Source organism: Falco cherrug, chromosome 8 (assembly GCF_023634085.1).
Source record: "Falco cherrug isolate bFalChe1 chromosome 8, bFalChe1.pri, whole genome shotgun sequence".
In the NCBI taxonomy this organism is placed as follows: Eukaryota; Metazoa; Chordata; class Aves; order Falconiformes; family Falconidae; genus Falco; species Falco cherrug.
In genome coordinates, this window is record NC_073704.1 from 18,035,624 (window position 1) to 18,058,296 (window position 22,673).

Below are 22,673 nucleotides of genomic sequence, written 5' to 3' on the forward strand. Positions count from 1 at the left end.
CATTTTGCTCTTCCCAGCCCCTGACAGCCCCCACCGAGGATCTCCTGGCAAAGGAGATGGCAAAGGACCCTCAGCAGAAGCACGGAAGACTGCATCAGCCAGGATGCAGGTGGGGCAGCTGGAGGGGAGAAGCACAGAGCACTGGCAGCCTGGACAAGGGCACACACCTGTGTCCCCAGAGGGGATCAGTGAGGCTGGGCACAGGACCGAAATTCAGAGAGGGGTGTATTGATGGGTAGGGTGTGACCCATGGAGGAGAGCCAGGATGACAGAAGAGGGCAAGAGCTGAGAAAGCACATCTCAGTGCTGGAAACCCAGAGAAGTAATGAACACAGCCTTGGTGCACTTTAAAAAAAATGAGTTTCAAAATTAGTTTGTACTCATTACATTTCCTTGTTAGAAACTAAATTTCACCTATAAACAGATTTATCTAACGTTGGTGGTTTTTTCAGTGTTGTATCTACACAGCTATGACACATTTTTCATGGCAAACCACCCAAGAACCAGCCAAGAAAGCAGAACTACATGTTCCTCAAGAAATCTGTGGCCTAAAGAGCAGTTTGTTTCCATCAGCTTTCAACGTGGGAATGTTGCCAGAGATGTTAAAGTATGAACTTAATAAAGCTGCCATGCCCTCCACAAGCACGTTCTGCATTTCTCAGCACTGAGCATGGTGTCTGCAACCAGACAAAGCAAGAGAACAGAAAACAGGGAAAAAAGAGAGCGCGTTTGCTATCAAACACACACAGCATTATCAAGAAATAAAACTCCTTTGTTAGTAGATACTGCCCCTTTTTTAGGGCACATTATGAGCCTAATTTACATCAATCCCAGCTTAAATAGTTCTGGTTTAGTGTACCTAAAACCCCTTCAACTGATGTAAGTTAGCATACTTCTGTTGTCCCAAAGGGAACATCACAGTGTTTATCAAGTCCTTGTTGTTAGTCTCTACTTATTTTTACTTCACATCATTCTTTACTGCGTCTTTGAAATTATTTGTACTGACTTACTACAAATAACACAAGTGAAAAAGAATGAAAAAAATGTAGAAAATGCTGAAGTCAAGATATTTACAAAAGAGTGCTGTGTAACTTAAAAATAATTTGAATAGTAAATAGTACATAGAATAGTAAAGAGGTACAGCACAGCTGTGTGACTGACATTATTTAATAGCTTTTCCCAAAACGATCAAGTTGATGTGCTCACAAAGTTAAGATGGAATTTCCAAACACTGAATAAATCTCTCAAAATTCTAAACATTGGAGGGGGAAATCTCATAATAAATATATCAGAAAATAATTACACCAGAAATACCGTAAGGTGGCAGGGGCTAATAATACTACAGTGTATTTGCACCATGAGCTGGCAGCCAAGGGCCAGTACAGCTCTGGACTGGACAGTCAGCAGGTACCAGAGCTGAAGGCAATGATCCTCGCACCCCAGCCCACCCCACACACAGCCCTGGTACAACTCATTAACAGTCTGAGTAACATTTCAACTGTTAGAAAGTTCACATGTCATAGAGGACAAGTACATATTTGGATCCATAAAGGTGGTACAGTCAGGAGAAAAATAAGGCAATCAAGAAGGTACAAAATGTCAGGAGAACCATGAGCAGCGATCTGTCACACCACCTCTGGGGAGCTGGTCTGGGCATTTCAAGCTGGTAACCTAACACCTAAGGGTATTAAGACAAATATCACAGCTTTGGGAAAGACCAAGTCGTTGTTTTACCATCTCCTTTACCTGAACTTACTGTTCGTAGCTTCATGTTACATTAATTTGGCCAAAATACTATGAAAAATATAAGAAAATTATGAATTGCAATATAAATTTTAAAGGCAAAGACTTTGCCACTCTTTCCTCTTCCTAGTGTAATTCGCAAAACTATTTAAATTTGTAGCCCATTTTCTCTTCTGCAGGCAGATGGACACACAGCAGCTGCTGTGGAAAAGGTAAGAGCTATGTGGAACCCAAGCTGCCACTTTCATTGTTACATTTAAGAGCAATCAACTGCTTTGCAGATCTGACAGCAACCTTTGCATCGCCAGAAATGGAAATTAAAAAGCATATCATAGATTACTTTTGAAACTCCTTCTATTCCCTAAACTCACAGATACTGCATATCCATGTGGAGCTATGGAGGAGCCCCGCAAGGGTCTGAAGGTAAGTCAGTTTGGCTAATTCTAATCCTCACACTCTGACCTGTTTTGAGGCGTACCCCATTAATCCTCAACTCACATTTTACAAGAAAACACAACCGCTATTATATTAATTAGAGACAGAAGCCATTCTAATTATTAATTGTAAACTCTGTCACACAACGGTATTTATGATGACTGGGCAGGGGACAGTGTGTGCAGCTACAAAAGAAAATACCTTGTAATTTTTTTTAAAGGTTGTTTTGCTCAGCGTGTCACTGTGAATCATACACTGCAAACTGACCATGGGGTTTACATGTAGGCTACACCACCAGTCACAGGAGACACAGAAGCCTGCTCAATGGATCACCATATGTTTTACATTTAGCTCCCCACAGCATATTTGCACACCCACACAAATACAGGTCACAGTTAAGGAGAGTTTTAGAACATTTCTCCTTTTTTTAATTCAGTCATCATAATGTCAGCCAAGAACATTAAACCAGGTAGCAACGACCTGACCATCATTACCAGAAGTTAGATGCATAAAAAAGCACAGCTGTCATGTGCAAGTGAATTTGGAAAGACAACTTGCACTTAGCCGACAGGAGCAGGGGAAAAGGAAGATGGATTTGATGCATCAACAGCCATTACAGTGAAAGAATTTGCACAGCTACAGAGCTAACCTGCCAGTACAAAAACTACACTGATACTTCACATCCAGACTCATCCTCCAAGTACCCTATAGCTCCATTTCGTATCATACCCATCTTTCTGTTTTCTGCAAACATTTTCTGCAGAAAGCTTGTTTTCCAGAAACAGATTAAAACCAAGAAACAAAGACTTTAAACACCAAAGAGACATAATTATTTCCCAGAGTGATGCATATGTCATGCTCACATTGGGGTCAGAGGGACCCCAAGATGACTCAACACCAACTGCCAGTTTCAGATCTCAACAAGCTGTTTTATTTCAAAGCTTTTCCTTTTAGCCAAGTATCATGTCCACCACCAGCCACCACCTTCTCACCCAGCTGACCCACTGCACTCTGAAACATTTGTCACTAAACTAACCATTTCAGCTTCCCATTTACAAGCCAAAAGTCCTTTTATCTGTTACATTTGTTGCCATTTCTGTAGTTCTCCATCAGTGATTCTGCTTGAATCACAACTGGTAAGCTCAGTCCTTACCAGGTGGCAACATGGCTAACCAGCACCCTAAATGTAAAGGTATAAAAGACAGTTGCCCAGCACCACTTCCCTGAAAGTTTTCCTACTCTAGCAAATAAATTAAGAAGAAGCTTTTCTCATGTGGCCAAAACCTCAAAAACCATAATCTGTGAAGATGAGCCACAGTTTATTTGGATTTATCTCACTCCCACTCCTCAAATCGCAGTGCCATTACTATCCAAGCAAGACTGAATTTTATTTTCAAAGACAGGACGGCAACAAACAGTTAAAGCTGTTTTCCTGAACAAGATCACAAGGATGTCAGGCAAGCCTGAGTAGGTCAGGCACAAAAGCGCTCATACCCATCTGCGGTCCTGCTGCAGAAGCAGGTTGACTACATAGGAGAGAGGCAGTAAAGGCAGAGGTAAAAAAGGAAGGAATCTCCAGCTTTGAACCATTCCTGTAAGAAGTTCCCAGAAACTTCTCTTGACCCAAATCCTGTTTAACATCACCTTATCCATGCTGGTTTGTCACAGGGGAATGGGGTGGGGTGGCAGCAAGAACAGAAGGACATCAGTCTGTGCCACATGATCTAGTTGTGTTTTATTAAGCAGGATGGCTGCGGCATTTCTGTTCCAGCTTGTCTGTTCTATCACACACACACACACAAATCAAGGTCCAGATGGCACTGCCACCAGAGACCCTGGGGAACAGAATGCTCACCCCAACTGCCCAGCATGTCCAAGTCCTGGCTGGTGGCCTGGACCTCACACCAGGCTGTTCCCCTCCAGCTCAGCCTTCCAAGTGTCAGGGGTATGTGCATGTCCTCATATGTGCTCCCTCATATCTCCCACACCTGGGATTGCTGCTTTATTTATTGCTTTCTCATTTAAACTGTCAGCATGAGCCATCAAAGGTCTCACCAATTCCACAGCCCATATCTAAGGTCATTTAGCAGTTGCCACCAAGGTTTCTGTAACATTTTGGTCTCCCACCCCAAATGTGTCACAGGGATTTTGAAGTCAGCAACAGTTACGGAACAAAGTTATTCTATTGGGTTTTTTTCATTTTCCAGGATTAATCAGGTCCGCTAGAGTTGGGCAGATGTAGCCAAGGTCTCCTCTGTTGGGGCAGGCAGCCTTCACCCCACGGCACAGGTTTCACATAGCCTTTTCTTTGGGCAACCTGAGCTTATTCCACTTCTCAACAGAAAACTTCAGTTCATCATCCAAAAAAAGGATATCACAGTCCAAGATAAGGTATCCTGAAATCAATCTATAGATCATTCTTACACAAATGTTACTTACTTAGAGTTTAGTTGTTTTTATAACAATGCAATCCCAGATATATGCCCTACTGTACTGATGCAAAAGATCTAATATATGTTATTTTAATACCTTTGAATCCTTCACAAACAATTCACTAACTTAATTGGAAATAATATATGCTATAGAAAATATCTGTATCAATAGAACAGCATTTGTATTAGAGGATGGGACTACATCCAATGCCATAAACAGATAAATTAATCCAGCCTTTAAGTAAAGAATCCATAAGTTCCTTAGCATCTGTGCTTGGACTAGAAACATGCAGATCAATAGGGACTAGGCATACCTTTTGTGATTGTCACAGTTTTCGTGTCAACTGAAAAGTACAGGGGGTTTATGTAGTTTATAGGCTATAAGCATTTTCACCTCTCAATTTCCACTGTAAAACAGGGAAAAGAAAACTTATTTTAGCAGAGTTACAAATGCAAGCAGTCAGATTGCACTGTGAGAGATCATAACGAAGACTGGACTTCCTATCTGCTCAATTCTGGGTAGCTTCAACCCAGCTTATTGCCAGTATCCTGAAATAAGGAGGAAAAGATTCATTGGAGTGGGAGGAGAGGGTGAGGGGGCTTCCACAGATGTGAAATATTTGGTTGAGGAACATAGAACCTTAAAGAGATGTCACAGACCACACTCTGCTAGAAATACAGATACCATGCCCCAGCAAGAAGGCAGCAAGACAACCAAGTTTCCCAGAGGGAAATTGATTTTTTTGGTAGAAAACGTAATCTTTGAATCTAATGCAATATGACACCTGCTACTTGAAGTTCTTGCAACTCTATATTAAGCTCACAATCAACTAGAGATTTCTTTTCTTTACATCTCCAGTCAATGTATCCGTTACTTCCTTTAAGAAAAGTGCTTTCAATTAGTATTAAAATATATTCACCTTTAAGGAACTCAAAAGACCCGATAAGGAGATTATTTAACTTGGTTTCAAAATGCAGCTGTTCACTCTGCTACAGTGAAGCATTTATAAGGACCATTATAAAGCTCTCCTAATCTTTAGGACATTATAACTGCCATACACTCCAGACCCATCCTCTTACTTTTCTTCAGTCTACAGCTTCCTCCTCTCCCTTCAAAGCTTTGCTTTTTAAAATTATAGGTAAACAAGTAATGAGATACAATCTTTTTTGTTTCTGAGTTGGTGCTGGAGGGGCCCACGATGACACCATTTAATTCAACCGGCCTGTAGCTTTCTCAGAAAGACATGCTTGGAAATTCAGCAGCTCCCTCACTGCTGCTACCACCCATAACTGTATATAGATTTCAGCATGTACTGACACATTTTACTTGGAACCAGATCCTAAACTAGCTGGAAAATCTGTAGGATTAATACAGATGCTCCAGAAAAAAATAATTCCGTTTCTAAGCACTATCTATTTTCCATTGTAAATAGAAAATAGTAGTGGCTGGGTTTTGCCTTTAATGCCAAAACAGAATTACAGAATAATTTAGGCTGGAAGGAATCTCTGGATGTCACTTGGTCCAAACCCCCTTTAAAAAAAGAAAAGCACGCACACAAAAAACCACTTCAACCCTGTTGTTTCCTCTTTAAACAGTTGTCTGTAGTATTTTGGTATTGTTAACTTTTTTCCTCCCTTAATATCTTAACAAGTCTGTTCAGCCCAGAAGTTTCCCTAAAAGACACAAGTTTGTCTACACACGATAATTCCTGCGGTCTTACTCTATTGTCCACATTTAGCTATCCTCCCTTTCACTGGCTTATCAGCTATCAGCACTGAAAGGTTCTTCCATCGTTTTTCAGCTCTTCTGAAAGGAAGAACCCTGAAAGAGGGATATGCTAGGAACAGCATTCACTGGGATATATACAGTGGTGGTCTTTAAAGAAAACTTACAACTGCCTTCACATCTGTATTCTGACTTACAGGAAATAGCCAAAAGCTGAGGGTTTGTATTTACAGCTCAAAAAACCTAGGTATGGAGATAGTAAAATTAATTACATATATAAATAGCATCATTCCTAGCATGAACTCTACTAGTAGGGCCTGTTGTGATAGGACAAGGGGTAGTGGTTTTAAACTAAAAGAAGGTAGATTCAGACTAGATATAAGGAAGAAATTTTTTACAGTGGGGGCAGGGAAACACTGGAACAGGTTGCCCAGGGAGGTGGAAGATGCCCCACCGTTGGAAACATCCAAGGTCAGGTTGGACGGGGCTCTGAGCAACTTGATGTAGTTGAAGACGTCCCTGCTTATTGCAAGGGGGGTGGACTAAATGACCTTTACAAGGTCCCTTCCAACCCAAACAGTTCTACGTTTCTAGAATGTCATATTCCTTAATATTTCATAATACTACTGCCAAACTCAGTTCAGTGTTACCTGGCACCTCATTATGCAACATTCTCATCATTAGACTTCTCACAGCTGGAGGGTTTCCCTATCTATCACCTTGTTTTGGACCTGCAAAAAATCCAACATCCCTCATGTGGCCTGAGCATGTTTACTTTCATTTGTACATAATAGTACCTGTTGTTGCTTCCTTTGACATCTAGAACATTGATATAGCAAATACAACCAGTAAAAAAAAAAAAAATATCAAAAGCAAGCATGTACTTTAGCATTCCACTGGGAAGAATTTATTTTTTTTTTTAATCTCATTAAACTCAGCTTAAGAAAGAAACACAAGCCTGAAAGAAATTCTTGGGAAAATTCCTTTTAGAAGGACAATTACCCAGAGGAACATTTCCCATGAAAATTATCTACAGAAAATGCTGCCTTTTCCCATGCCAGCATAGTGAAATTCTTCAAAACCAGCAAGCATTTAGTTACCGGGGGGAAAAAAAAAAAAAAAAGAAAAAGAAAGCCTCCCAGTTTTTAATCATCACATGCACCAGAAATCTCTGGGAATTGTTTGAATTGTTCAGCATTTTAATAAAAATATTAGAAAAGACAGGATAATGAACAATTGTTTTCTGCCTTATATATGAGGCATAAGGATTAATTAAACCATTAGTATGGGCTCACTGTATACATACACAAACACACACACTTCAGCAGTGAAGCACTGGCAGTTCCCTCCCCATCTCCCACTGCAATACCAGTAATCTGTGACAGCAGGTTCTCCAGGGTGGCACAGAAGAGCTGACCTGGAGGACTAATGTCCCTTAAGAAATACAACCCTCCTGACACAAAGCCACGTGGTATAGAAGCATAAGTTCTCAGGAATCTACATGATTATATGCCAAAAACATAAAAATAAAAAATCCCCAAGAAAACCCATGCTGATATCTCATGTATTTGGCAAAACAAGAGCAAAAACATTCATTTCTGTCACACGGAGAAATCCAGTGGTAGGTCATACCTTTGAAGAAATTTGAAGCACCAAGGGCTGCATACACACACGTGCCAAAGGACCAAAGGAAAATGAAGCAGTACTGTGAACACCCTTCGCCTTCACCTCCAGCGTGGGCTGGAGGAACAAGTGGGAAAGGAGCGCAGCCCCATCTCCAGCAGCACTTGCAATAGAGCAGGAGGTAGGGGACTCCCCTACTAAAGAGATCACAAGGCTTTATATTTCCATAGCCATGACGGCTTTGTAGTAAGGTCTGAATGGCCGCTTTGTTGCACAGTAACTCTGGCGCCTGTGAGCAAAGTTATGTTTTTGATAGTTGCGTAAAAAACACCTCCAAACATATAAATAAATATAGAGAGTACAGCCTTTCAACACCAGCACTAGAAAAAAAAAAAACCCCAAACTTGGTCCTACAAATATGCAAACCAATGTTTCATTATTCCTGACCCAAACTGAAGCAAATTAAAGACTAGAAGAGCCGCAACAGGAACTTGGGGCATCACAGAGATTTATGAACAAGCTCCCAGAATGGGCTAAGAACAAAAAAGGTCCAGTAATAAGAAAGACTGCTAACAAGACCCCTAACAGTACAGCTCATGAGCGCTGCGGAGGATCTGGGAGTGTAATAGCAAACTAATAGGAAGTGGAAGCAGCGAGCTTGAGGAGCTATAGTACAACAAAAGGTACCTCTTCCAGCCCTCAGTAGCAAGGGAGAATGTTTAGGATGTCTTCAGTCACAAATCCTGCAATATTTTGTTTTTCCAGACATATATTCTGTCACTTACTTGTACAGAAAAGGTACTTTAAATATAAACCTCTTTAGGGTATTTTAAACAAGTACTGTATGCATATCTGTTAATTTGTCTAAAAGCGAGAGAAAAGAGAAAGTAGTCCTCCCCTTGTATAGTTTTTAAACAAGAATGAAAGAAAACCCTATTTATTTTATATATATATATATATAAATGTTTTTCTAAACATATAAGATATTGTGACCTGTAACAACCACATCTGCTTAACCTCTAAAGGTCAAGGTCATATAGTTTGTACCAAGATTAAAAAAAAATCTAATTATACTATCTACAGTTATATGGACAAAAGCTGATTATTAGAAAATCACTATAATAAACCAAACACAATTATATTATACAGAAACCATTAGATATTTGATGAGATTTTAATCTTTGCATTAGTATCATTCTGCAAGTTAATCATCTGGAGAACAGAAAATTTGTTAGGAACACAATTAAATGTACTAGTTCCATTAAAATTGAGCTGATATAGTTAATTGTAGTCCTAAAATAGCTATTTCCTCACACCTTCACTAAGGAATTTTTTTCATCTACTGAGTAAGAGTCTATTTAAGGCACACTTTTCACTTAAACTCTCTAATAAGATTTGCGAATACTTTTGCTCTGTTACGTTCCTCCGCACAAGTTGCACCGCAGTTCGCTGTTCGACCTTGGATTCCTAATTCGCTCTGCGAAGTACAGCGAGGTCTTTTGTTTCAGTTACTACCAGTCCATAGTATCTGCATTGCTGAAGCTTTTGGGAAGAATATCAACAATGTAGCCTTGCAGCAAGCAGAAGCAGTATAAAATAAGAAATAAAGGGCCAGCGGCAAAACCCCCCTCAGACGGTAATTTTAAGCATCAGCACTCCCAGCAAATGAATGATTTCCAGACAACTGTTCAAATGAATCCATACACAGTCAAAGTACTTGCAAGAAGGTTGCGGCATTGCCAGCAAATTGGGAATACGGGCCATTCCTGCCTTTTTTTTTTTTTTTTTCTCTCCAGAGATAGAGACCGAATGAAAACAAAAAGGCAGCCCAGGAGCGCATCAACTTCTCCGCACCTGATCAGCAATTCGTTCCCGCAGACCAGACAGTTATCGGGGCGTTCCGAATTGCTCTGCACGGGAACGGGGGGTGGGGGACAGCGACCTGGGGGAGCGGCGACCCCGCCGCCGGGCCGGGCCGGGCCGGCAGCAGCGCATCCCGCGGCGCGGATGCAGTTACGTAACGTGGCCCCGGCCCCCCGGGTCCGGATGCTCGGGCTTCGCCCCGGGGCCGGCCGCAGCCGCCGCCGCCGCCGGGCCAGGCCACAGCCCCGGCACCGGGCCCGCCGCCGCCGCCGCCCCCCGCCTCGGCGCCCCCAGCGCCGCGCAGCCCCCCGCGGGGCCCGGCACCGCCGCCCGGCGCGACCCGCCCCGCCGCCCCCCGCCGCGGCCTCTCCCGCCGCCCCGGGCCCCCGCGCCGCCCGCGCGCGCCCCCAGCGCCGCCGCTCCGCGCCCACCTCCTCGCCGGCATCCGCGGCGCATCCCCGCTGCGGCCCGGGCGGCTGCGCCCCGCCGCTCCCCGCGCCCGCCCGCCGCAGCTCCCCGCCCGTCTGACGGAGGGAGGGGGCGGGCAGCCGCGCCGCGCCGCGCCGCCGCCGCAGCCCCGCCGCGCCGCCCCCCGCCCCCGCCCGCCGGCCAAGGTGCCCTCCGCGCCCGCCGGCACCCACCTGCGGCAGCGGGCCGGGGCCCGGCAGCGGGTACCGCGGGCCGGGCCGCGCCGCGCCGAGCGGAGGGGCCCGCGGCGCTGGGATGCGCCCACGAGTGCGGCTGCGGCCCGATGCGCGGGGCGGCGCCGGGGCTGGGCCGGGCTGGGCTCCGGCTCGGCTTGGCTCGGCGCATCGCCGGGCGCTCCCGCCGCCGGCCCCGGGGCGCGGAGCGGAGTCGACGCCGGGTGTCGGGGAGACGGGGCAGCGGCGGGGCCGAGCGACGGGCGCGAGGCCAGGGCTGGGGCTGAACCGGGCAGCGACGGGGACGCGCTCAAGCAAGAGACACCTGGGGGCCGGGGGTGTCGGACAAGGGGTGCCGGGGGGACACCCGCGCCTCAGTACCGGGTAGGGGCCCTGCCCTGCGCGGGCTGCCCAGCGCGAGCACACACACGACATGGCTCTGGCACCTCCCCACAGCTCACCGTGCGTGTGCTGGTTTGGCCTTTGGCATCCAGTAATGGGAGCCTGTTGGAAAAAACCTGTTACATACTCCTGGAAACTTCCAGAGAAATTACTCCCTTAGTCTAATTTATATTGGCTTGTTTATGTTTTGGGTTGGGTTGTGGGTTTTTTGCTTTTCTTTTTTTTCTCCTTTTTTTTTCCCTGTACATTTCCACCACAGCACTTGTGACATCCTTCTGTGCCTTAGAGACACCTTTGGGAAGGGGGAGCTGGACTGTCCTGTGCAGAGCAGCTCCTGAGCAGCTCACCTGGGTGGCCAAGGGCTCGCCTCTGGCATCCTGGCCCCGAAGGTCCAGCCCGGTCCCTCCCTGTCCCCAGGGCTGGCACACTGTCCTGCCCTCCAGGGACGGCCCAGAGCCTCTCCTCCCGTAGCAAACTGGACTCCTCTGGCTGCCCTGTTTAAATCCTCCAGCTTAGCCCTGCTGTCTGGCTCACGGTAACAAGATGGGATGTGTATTTTGTCGTCCAAGAAAATCAGTTTGAACCCCTAGGGAACTAGATGCCACTGCCAACAAATTTCAATAAGAGAAGGGGGAAAAAATGGCAAATTCCTTAGAAAAAGTAGAGAGATTTACAAGATTCAAGAAATCTAATATTGAGCCTACACTATTCATTAAACAAAGACAGGCTGTGTGATGCTGGTTTATGTCTTCCCCATTTCTCAAACTGGCAGTTCCAGATTTGGCAGCATCCTCATGCAGCAAAGGATCATATTGAGGACCATGGCATACAAAAAGCCGTGGCTGTTTTCCTGTCAAAGCCTCCAGAAAAGGTTCCCTTGACACAGTATTTTTTGTGTAACTTCAAGGATAAGCGTATTGGGGGGAAAAATGCTTTATTCCCTCAGCTGAACCTGCAAGTCTCATTCTGAATGTAGCTGAATAAAGTCAGGGAATTCATTAAGTAACACAACTTTATATTTTCTGTGTTCAGTTTCCAGAGCTGAAGCAGGAAAAACATTAAGCAGGATTTTGGGAGGTGTCAAAGTTTTCATATAAAATCCATAGAAAGATTAAGTAACAAGCCACATACATCATAGAAAACTTAACAATATCAGGAATGTAGTCACTTAATTTTCTCCTAAAAGAAATAAGTAACAGCACAAGGAGATAAAGAACACAACTCTTAATCACATCTTAAGGACACCATTCAACACCACCATTATTCATTTCAGTCAAGAGACCACTCAACTTCTGTGGCCCAAAAAAGTGAACCATGGATAGAAAGAAATTACAGGAAACTCTGTTGTTAATTAGCTGGCTTGTTTCTGAAAAACTTATTCTTTCATATTCTTTAATGATCTTGATACCAAATTCTTAGGTGGCTATTCTACAGAGATTTTTAATTTTTTAAAACTAATTTACCTATACTTAAACCAAAGAGAAACAAACACTTAGAAAGGCAGGTTAAATATTTGGTTTAAACAGTACAAATATTACATAAATGGCAGATAACAAAATGCTAGTAAAGTGTATGATACCCTCCGCATCTTCTAACGGCTTACCTACATAAAACTTCAGTCCTGACATAAGCCATTATTTATATGGATTCATATAGACATTTCTTGAATAACTGTAGAAGATTATAACCATACCACTTCAGAAACACTGGCAAGAAGTGTTGATATAAGCCAGCCCTGTGTAGTCTTACATAAACTTTCTTGAAAATCAGCGCAGTTGTTACCCAATGACATGAGATTTTTTTTCACTGATTTTTACTCATAATTCACACCACCAGGAGCAAAGATTTGAACATCTTGATGAAACATTGAGGTAAGAATGCAAACACAAGAAAGGAGCTACATTCTATTTTGTCCACCCAAGAACTTCTCAAGTTTAGTCTCATTAACGATTGGGAGGCATTGTCTCCAAAAGAAAGCTGTAAAACATAGTTTGATTCTCCATGCAAACATAAAACCTCCACAGGTTAAACGATAGAATTCGTTCCACAATTTCTGGCAAGACACTAATGCCTTTAAAATGTCCCATTCTTTAATTCAGGCAGCAGGAAAGTTATACTAATTATAATACGTAATATTTTCTTACCATCCCTATGCTGAGGATAAGGAGATCTATGAGCACTGAAAATACTTACTTACAGAGTCTTAAGAAAGTATTTTTATTTTCTCCTGTAGTAGCAATATTGTTATTTCTTTACTGTTGTTCGTTGTTAGGGTTTGCGTACATTTGGCAAAACGGTATCCTGAGGCAAGCCATAGGCAGGAGGCACATGTTTTTATTAAAGATTTTTGCAAACTACTGCTTGTCTTTTTTGCAAATTAATTCGAATTATGCAAAACTGTGAGAGTACAGCAGTAGTAACCAGTGAACTGGAAATGCTTTGAACAATGAGAATGAAGTAGAGCACCAAAGAGCATTAAAGAGCGTCTGATAGTAAAACAAATTAGGCAAAGGGAGAATTCAGGAGGCAGTGGGAGGCTCATAGCAAGCACGTTCTGTGAAGGCAGCAAAAGGCAAGTGGCAGTGAGATGGAAACTGGATGTGCCCTAGAGTACAGGAGTGCCAGAAGACTGAAGAGCCATCTCCAAGAATCAGAAAGCACAGCTGCCATCAGGACCTATGTCAGGTAACTCCATTCTGCATAGGATCAATGTCTTCTTTCTTTCACAGATGCTGACCACCCAACACAACATTATTTACTTTCTTCTTTGAGTCCTCCTTAAGGCTGATTTCCTTAGAATCCTTCTGGCCCAGCACTGCTGCACCTGAACAGCCTAAAATTACTTCTGTGAAGATCGTTGGTCCTCACAGTTTCCTGATGATGCAAAAGTACTCAGTAAGCAAACCAAAAGCTGACTGAGCAGTTGCAGAAGGACCTGACAACAGTGAGTGACAAGGCAGTGAGATGGTGGCTGGAAGTCTATGCCAGTAACTGCAAACTAATGTAAACAGTAACGAAAACAACGCTAGCTAAACATGCATAATAATGAGCTCTAAATTAGCCTTTATCATTTGGAGCCATTGTGAGTAGTTTTCTGCAAACATTAGCTTACTCTTCAGCAGTAGCCCAAAAGGCAAACAATGTTAGAAATTACTCCAAAAGCAGCCGGGAACAAAGCAGGAGAGCTCATTACATCCCTGTGTAAATCTCTTGTGCACTTGAGTGCTGTGTACAGTTCCAGTTCCTTGATATGAAAATGTGGGACTAGGAAATGCATGTACACAGCTAAACGAGTATCTGCAGGGGTATGGGAATACATCTGTGTGAGGAGACAATTTCTAGCTGAGGAAAAGACTGAGAAAGGGTGGTCTTATGATCTACAAAATCCTGAATGGTACGTAGGATGCTGACATGAAAGAATCATGCTATTTTCCATCACACAAGACTTCAGGGAGACTCAGTAAACGATCAGGCAGCAGGTTTAAAATGACAACTGGGAAAAACTTTTCCATACAAAGTGTTATTAAATTGGATGGCTTGCTGCTATACAATACTATGGAGCTGAAGAGACGGATGTTCTTAAAAGCAGGGATTGTACAAACGAATAAAGGATAGCTGTAGCTGTTAAGCACAGTATTTCCTTTGCAGTTCCTGCTTAAAAAGTGCCTGCCCATTGCCTGCTGCAAGTTGCCCAAGAAATAACACTCTTTACCTGCCCTGTTTCAATGCTGTCCCCAAGCATCGGTTTCCAGCCACGGTGGAGAGCAGGACACCCAATTAAATGGACCTTTATGTTGATCCTGTGCAGACATTCAGATAGTTTATTCTTTTCATTCTGCTCAGTTAGGTGTGAGAAACTAAGGGCAAGCAGCATCTCCAGGTATGAAAGCATACTCCTGCCTTTCCCTGTCTTCCCCAGGAGTAAAACCAGACTCTTGGTTCTCGAACTTCCCATTTGGGTGTATTTCCATTCCCCCAAAGAGAATCTGGAAAAAAAGTGTTTATCTTCTCAACATTTTGCTCTTCAGTTTCAGTAGGGGTAATGCATGTGCACTGGTCTCCATTCATTCCAGCACCATTTCTTGCTCTCCTGTATACAAGATTGGGGCATTACATAGCAGGAGAAATCCTGAAGTGTAACAATATAAGATATGCATAGAATACAACAAAAATACTTTCCATATTCATAGAACATCACAGAAATAAAATCTAAACCATTCTTGGACATCCTGGAAGGGAAAGGGATAAGGACTTCTTATTGAAGGAACTGAAAAGGGAAGCAATTACACCCAGAGGTGCTTTAAAACTTAAGTGACAAGTAAACATCTGTAAGAGTTCTATTAAGAATATCCCTATTAAATACAACTAACTAGAAATCTGAAAATGAAATCTGAAATGCAGTTTGTCAGAACTCCAAGAATCCCTGAAGACAAATATATGATAAATCAGCTGGAGTGGTTCAATATCACAAACAAAATCTGTATGGTTGATTGTGTAGCTAGTTACCTCCAGTCAAAGATAAGGAAAAGAATTTGTTTTGTACTTGATTTCAGCAGTAGATAGTAGTCCCATGGCCTCATCTTCAGCAGAATACCAGATTTATGTACTGTGTAGACTGCAAAACCAAAGCAGTATAAACACTTCAAGGTATGCATTTTGAACAAGAAGAAGAAAGAAATCTCTGGTTGGAAGAATTGTTACTACAACCCTTATAACCCTACTGGCTATTACCAGCACTCTAGTTTCTATTTTAAACGAAGTTCTTTCAAACATCAATATTTAAAAGACTTTTGCCTCAATACCTCCCCTAGAATAGCTTTAAAAAGGGTCACAGTGCTACAGTTTCCTCTGCACTCTCCGAGAACTACCCAATTTTTTTTCCATAGCAACAACAGAGATTACTCAGTTTCAAACAGTTTCAGATGGCCTCCAGGATAAAATTCCAAGAACATTGTTATATACAGGCATTGAGGCCATCTTTGTATTCTTGTCCTTTACACAGCCAAATATGTGATACCTGTGTATGGATAACCTGTGTCCAAAATTCTGGCAATAATTTTAAGTAGCTAAGCTGGTATGTTGTCACGGAAAAAGGTAGCAAATTTTAGCATCCCTTAGCATTATTACAACAGAAGTGAACTCTGAACAGAAGTGAATTCTGTGGACTTGACTGAAGAACGTCAGTGGGTCAAGACATTCAGTGCATGTTTTCATATGCCACTGCCTTTAGTTTTATTTGCTGATTAGATATAACTTCACTCTTGCTACCCTTAGACGTAACAGACACAGTAGGAGGGGGATTTAGCGTCCCCACGATGAGGACAATCAAAATTCTGATACTTAAAATAACTTCTAGCAATCTTGCAATTTTGTTCATGAAGTTGCTTATAATTTCAGTTTCAGAAAATATTTCCAGCAGAGTTTTGATGTCCACATACCTGAATACGCTCCATTAACATTGTCCTGCATTTCTAAAAATGACATGTGAAAAAGTCACTCATTAGCACTTTCCAAAGACAGAACTTGGTCAGAAGAGTTGGAAGAATTCCCAGGGTGTCTTCTTTACTCCCTCCCATGGTCAAGATTTGTAAACACTTTCTCTAAATATAGAGTAGGGTCTAGTCAGCAGTTAACTCTTTAGTCTCTGTAAGGCCCTGCCAATATTGCATGTTAACTTTACATTCAAACACTTCACGCTGGCTGAAGCCCCACCGTCCCACCCCGCAGAGCCTGCAGGCTTCCAAGAGAAATTCATAAGACAAGTAAGGTTTGGGAGCAAGCAGATGAATATTGCTGAAGCAGATGAAATAAAAGTCTTATATCAATATTTAATTAATCTGACAGAGCCATGTATAGTTCAAAACAACAGCCGCATTACCTATGAGATACGTGGATTGTACAGTACTGAAGTTTTTTTTCAAGCTGTGATTTATGATGTTTACAAAGCATCAAGACCGTAAAGGCCATCATCCCTCGAAGCTGCTCCTCTTTAAAGCTTCCTTTAAAGTATTCATAACAAAGCTGAGCGAGCAGCTGAACTGTGGTTTGTGTTGTGTTCAGCCGCACACTTCTGCTCGCTCTTGCACCCAGCAGAGTTGGCTGATGCAGGGCTGCCTCCTTTTATCTCCACAGCTTCAGCTACCAGAGCTGCCTGAAGCGTCTGGAACCACCTGAAGGTTTTTTGGGTCCTAATCCTGCCTGTAACCCAAGCTTCTGCTGCCGTGCTTGTCCCTGCCAAAAGCAGAGGCTGCGGGTGAGTGATCTGATGTGAATTTGTGCTGCAAGTTGTTCAGTGACCTCAGGACAGCTGCAGCTGGGGGTGGGCTGCCAGCACAAGGAGGAGGAACAGAACCACCGCACAGCAGAGGCACAAAGGAGAAGTTACCCAACAAGATAAAGGAGCTCAACAGAAAGCACACATTTTTTTATACCAGATACTGCTTTAATAGTAATCCTGGTGCCATAAATTCATTATGTACATATGAAATGCGCATGGTGCACGACAACCAGTGTATTTCAAAACAAAGGGGAAATAAGCCACAAGACAGTGGTGTTACTACAGATTGATGTAAGGGCTTCTGCAGTTCATTTGTGATAGACATCCATCTAAAAGACTCCAAATCTCTACACCCAACCTAATCTGAAAGCATTTGGCTTCCATAGCAGCACAGTGCCCTCCATCTTTTCTGTCTTAAGATATGAATCATTTGGATTATCCTGCTTTTCCCCATATCAGAGTTGGCTTTTCCTTAGGACAACCCCCACAACCTCCTACGCCTTACCTCTCATTAACTGTTTCCTCTTCTGTTGTCTCAAAAATCAGAAACTCCTTTATAGTCTTCCTTATTTTTCCTTTGCTTTATCCCCCTTTCCTCTGGTTCTCTTCCTAGTTCCTGTTAATTTTCTTTGATAAACCTTTGATAAAGTTTTAAGTGAATGTTGAACTAATAAAGATAGGAAGTTGAGAAAAATGGTATGGCAACAATATGGAACTGGTAGTTTTCCTGAAGTGGAGCCATGCACATAATTACATGCTGGTTTTCCCTTCAACAGCTTCCACTTATATGTGATTATTCCTTCTTCTGCCCCTCACTTACTGCTACAGTAATTGAAAGACTAGAGGTGCCTGGCATTGCAGACATTAGATGGTATCTCTGTAGACAGAGCAGAAATGCCATGACAGAGTACCTTCAGTCAGAAAATGGACCATCAACAAGAAAAAAAAAAGAGGAAGGATGCAAAGGAAATCCAGTTCCACCGCACATTGCAAACCTGGTCTCTGCCCCCACATGAGGTACTCCAGCAGTGGCTTGTACCACCAAAGGAAAAGGTCTCAGGAAGGAGCCCCAAGACCCAGTGAAGGGAACTAACTGCAATTACCGACTCACAGATCACATTCAGAACACATCACCCTCTTCAGAACAGCCTTTTTTCACTTAATGATCAGAATTACTGTAGACATTCAAGCAACATTAGCAAATTTGTATCTTTCTCCAGTTACACAAACAAAAGGCTCTTCTGCTGACCAAGCGGTCATGACTCAATAAATGAACAAAATAATTTTTACTGGACATCCTTTAGCATAATTTATGAAATCTGTATTACCTTGTTTTCAAAAGGTACAAAAGCCCTGTTCAGTGCCAACAGGAACCGTGGCTGATGAACACAGCTGAAATCCAAGCCGCTCACAGGTACGCATACTAAATTCTACTTGCCAACACTAACACACTAATACTGCAAAACAACACACAAAAAACTCTATACAGTTTTGGCCAATTCACTAACCACCAGCAAAAGGAATATAAGTGACACAGTTTTTTACAGTACAGGAACCTAATGCTCATTCTTACAGCAGACAGTTTTTACTTACCAACAAAAGGACCTAGAAAAGCAGCATGCCACTTATCAGTAACACAATATAGCAATTTAAACAGGGAGTGAAGCATATCATATCCAATAAAAAATGTTGGGGGACTTCAAAATGGCAAGATGTATTTACTCAACACTGGTATTTACCCGGAGAAGACATCAATGCTTTCAGGAAATGCACTGAACTCTGAGGAGAACAGTAATTTTGCTTTTAAGGATCTTCTAAAAAAGGTTGCCAGAACACTACAAATGATTCCATGTGAGTCACCTAACAGACCGATTCAGCAATGATACTATCTGCTTGCAGAGTTGCTTCTTAGGGCAGCTCGAAGTCTCAGTACTGAAAACGGGGAATTGTCTTTCCTTTGAGTACCAGCACAATTCTCTTCAGTTCCAGACCTGACCAAACAAGCAGGAGCTTGGTAGCCTGAAGCAAGACTACATACACATCTTCCCTGCCCAGAGGAGTGCAGTGGCCCACTATTCCCACAGGCATGCAGTAACAAAACCAGGATTGAGAACAATTAGAAAATAGCACCATTCCGTCTACTTTGTAACATTACTTCGAGCTGTAAAGGATACCTTTTCACACTCTGTGTGTGTTGAATGCTCCCTCCAGTAGCTGTTGGGACCATTCTAACACGATTCTCCTTTCCCATCTTGGATGGCCAGGCTCAGACAACAGTCACTTCATTTTCCAGTATTTATACTCCTGGAGATATTTACATCACTTAAACACACAGGCATCCACCTTCAGTGCCACATGAGCCTGGGGATCTTGACTGAGGAAAGACTCATCAAAAAGGCTGATTCAAACACGTAAATTTTTTCAACTGACTCTTCAGAGATTCTCAGCATTTCACCTGGTACCTAAATAATGCCCACCACTATCCTATACTCTAAAGCACTCTCTTGAGTAAAGGCAAATAAAGGCAGTAAAGACCCACACATACACTGAAAAGATGGGTGTGCTGGCACAGTACCTCACCCCTTGTAAGCTGCATTTTAGCTTACTCCTAACATGCAGGTACACCACACCATGCACATTTAGCAGCATGTGTCAGACCTGCTACATGAGTGCGGTGCCTCTGTCATGTCTGCACAGAAGGACCAATGTTTTCTAAAAATACTGGGCTCACTGCACACATAACACTGTACAGGTAAAGCTACAAAAGGTGCAGCTTCACGGTTCTGTCTACAGCAACCTGGTCAGAATTATTTCCCCTGAACAAATACAGGAAAGCCCCAAATTCTACTCAAAATTTATCATGAGGACAAGGAGGAAAAAAAAAAAAATCACCTTCCCCCCCAAAAAAAAACCAACCAAACAAAAAACACCAACAAACCCCAAAAAACAGGGCTTTCCCAGAGAAAACCCAGCAAAATGGCATCTTTGGTCACAGTCTTTGGGCTGGAGTCAGAGACAGGATCCAACTCTCCAGGCTCAACCATAAACCTGTTTTGGTCACTATGTAATTTCTAATACCTACAACAAATGAAGCAAGAATTTTGCAGCCTGCTTTAACCATGCCTGATCCAATTTCACTCTTTGTGCTGAATGAAACAATCGCTCTTGCGGAGAAAAGCTACTGGTGAGTCATCAAGGACTGCATCATAACACATACTAGAGTAAGGGAGAGAAGGAGGTTTCTTAGGCAACCTTTATTCTGCAGCTGCCTCACACTTGAACATTTGAATTCTAATATTCTTTTAACATAAGAAATAATACTGTTTTTTTAAATACACAGTTTCTGTCACCTTAAACTTCTGAATCAGTTGGAGTGACAGTGCTTATTCTCGTATACCCTCTTTAATGCAAAAATATTTTTACTCATACTTCTTATAAAGAGCAGGAACAGAAAAACTAGTTGAATGTGCCTGTATCTCGTATTAGAGACCAACTTACTAAATGCTTTAAAATATTTGCTGCGTAAGAAACATTATGTACACTGCATGTAAATATTATTCCAATCGCATTAATTTCATAGTAGGTGAAGTCACATGACATCACTAGATGGCTAATCTAGGTTTGTACCCTGACAGTATTTTGAGACAGCTAACTGTAAAGCACTGAACAGTAAAGTTCTAAGTTTTGAGTAAGCATATCTTCCAGCTAAAAAGATTATATCAAATTCTCTGCTCCCTCCTCTTCCCATCCCTGCCCCCCAAGCCCCAGCCAGGAGCTTGCTTTAATGGGTATGTGTCTTTTGCCACTGGAAAACAATGGTGAAAATTAAGATCCCCCTGCAGCTTTCAGGTACTTACAACCAGAGGCATTTCCCCAGTACCTTCTTGTTTCCTCCTTCTGTTTGAAAAACAAACAAAACAAGAAAAGGAGGTCATCTGTTGTAGACAAAAACATAGATTAAATTAATAGAGACACAAGACAATGTCACTAATTATAAGGTGCTGTGCTCTGCACATTCGCTATTGAGATCAGGTAAGTCAGGGGCTTGGAGCACTGGAAAGGAGGCTGCAAGGAAGGTTTCCTGGTAAGAAGTAGCATTCTTGGAAAGAATAAGGGGCTGGAGAAGCAGGTGAGAATCATGGAAGTGGCAGGGAACGATCCTGGAGCTCAGTGAGCTGCACAGAAACGAAGTCCAAAGGCTGCCCAGGGACACCGGCCAGCAGGACCCGAGACTGGTGACCGAGCTGCTATGCAACTTTCTGCTCAACCCCCCTGACAGCAGCCATCTTCCTGCTGGGAAGGGAATCTGAGACTAAGGCACCCCAACACCGCTGGTGGGGAGGGGAGAAAAGCAGGTAAGTGTGTGAAATTATGAAGTAGGACAAAAGCTCAAATCTTGCTGGTTCTTAAATAACCCCCACCATCCAGACCTACCACGGGCTATCACTCACTCTCTCCCCCCTATGACGCAATTCCCCCTTATCAATGCAAATAACTCCCCCATCACATCAAAACTCTATACACAGGCTGTGTCTACTCTGAAACCCAGTTCGCTATCCGATACCTGATAACTAAAAGGACTAAAGACCTGCATTGTCACCCCTACCTTCCTGTGCGCTAGGGAATTCCTGGAAGGAAATCCTTCCTCTAGCTCTGAGCAGCTTGGGAAGCTACAGCATGCTCCACTGTCTTCACCCACACCAATGATCAAGGGACTGGGACAGGAGAAGCTGGGAAGCAGGATGCACCCAAGAGCATGCTTGTCCTCTACTGTGCATAAACCCAGAAGTTATCAATGTTATCTGCATAAATTATTTTAATAACTAGGATATTTTCAATTCAACTAGTAGTATTCAGGATAACACAGAAAAGCATTTGGCATTTGAAAATTATCTGTGCAAATACTGATTTGAACGATCTTCATTTACTCATCATCAGTGCTGAAATCTTCATCCTGCTGAAATGCTGAATTGCCTAACTGTTACTTAAACAACATATGCATTGAACAACCCTCAAAAAATGGGACAAACACCAATAAAACACCCACCCCTCAAAACTCCATACTTGCCCCACAGTTGTAACTGAAAGACCTCGGGGTAAGAAAGGATACATGTAAGCAGCTCTGGTAGTCTGACCCACAGTCAAATGTCCTTTTCTCTAAACAGCACACATAATCAATACTTCTGGCCCAAATCAACAAAATGTTTAAGAAAGTGCCTGATTAATTTTCTTTATTACAGCTATTTTCTTAAATCTAGCTTAATACCGTCATGTTTGCCAGCAGTTTTTGAAAGTTTTTTTCATTTTCTTTGAATTTACTGATGTACTTCAGTTTTCAATGCAATCTGGATCATGGGAAATATCTTCCATTTTAACAGTTACAACCTGAATCACTATCAATTAACCAGTCAAGCCACAAAATGCTGACTCCTTTATTTCCCCGTCATTGTAATTTCCATCTTAGAGGAGGAATCCAGTTAAACACGAGAGATATTTCTGAAATACAAAATTATAGACTACAAGAACAACCA

General features: G+C 42.7%; 1 protein-coding gene across 4 annotated transcripts in view; it reads right to left on the reverse strand.

Moving 5' to 3' along the window:
• The window catches only part of OSBPL6 (oxysterol binding protein like 6), a 108,835-nt gene extending 98,262 nt beyond the window's left edge, over positions 1–10,573 (reverse strand). For 3 of the 4 annotated variants that reach the window (XM_055719109.1, XM_055719108.1, XM_055719106.1), the window contains exon 1: positions 10,464–10,573. The gene's annotated coding sequence lies outside the window, so the exon portion shown is untranslated. Of the gene's footprint in view, positions 1–10,253; positions 10,342–10,463 lie in introns of those variants that run through there. The other variant, XM_055719107.1, reaches the window with a different exon arrangement.
• Between the last annotated feature and the right edge of the window lie 12,100 nt (positions 10,574–22,673).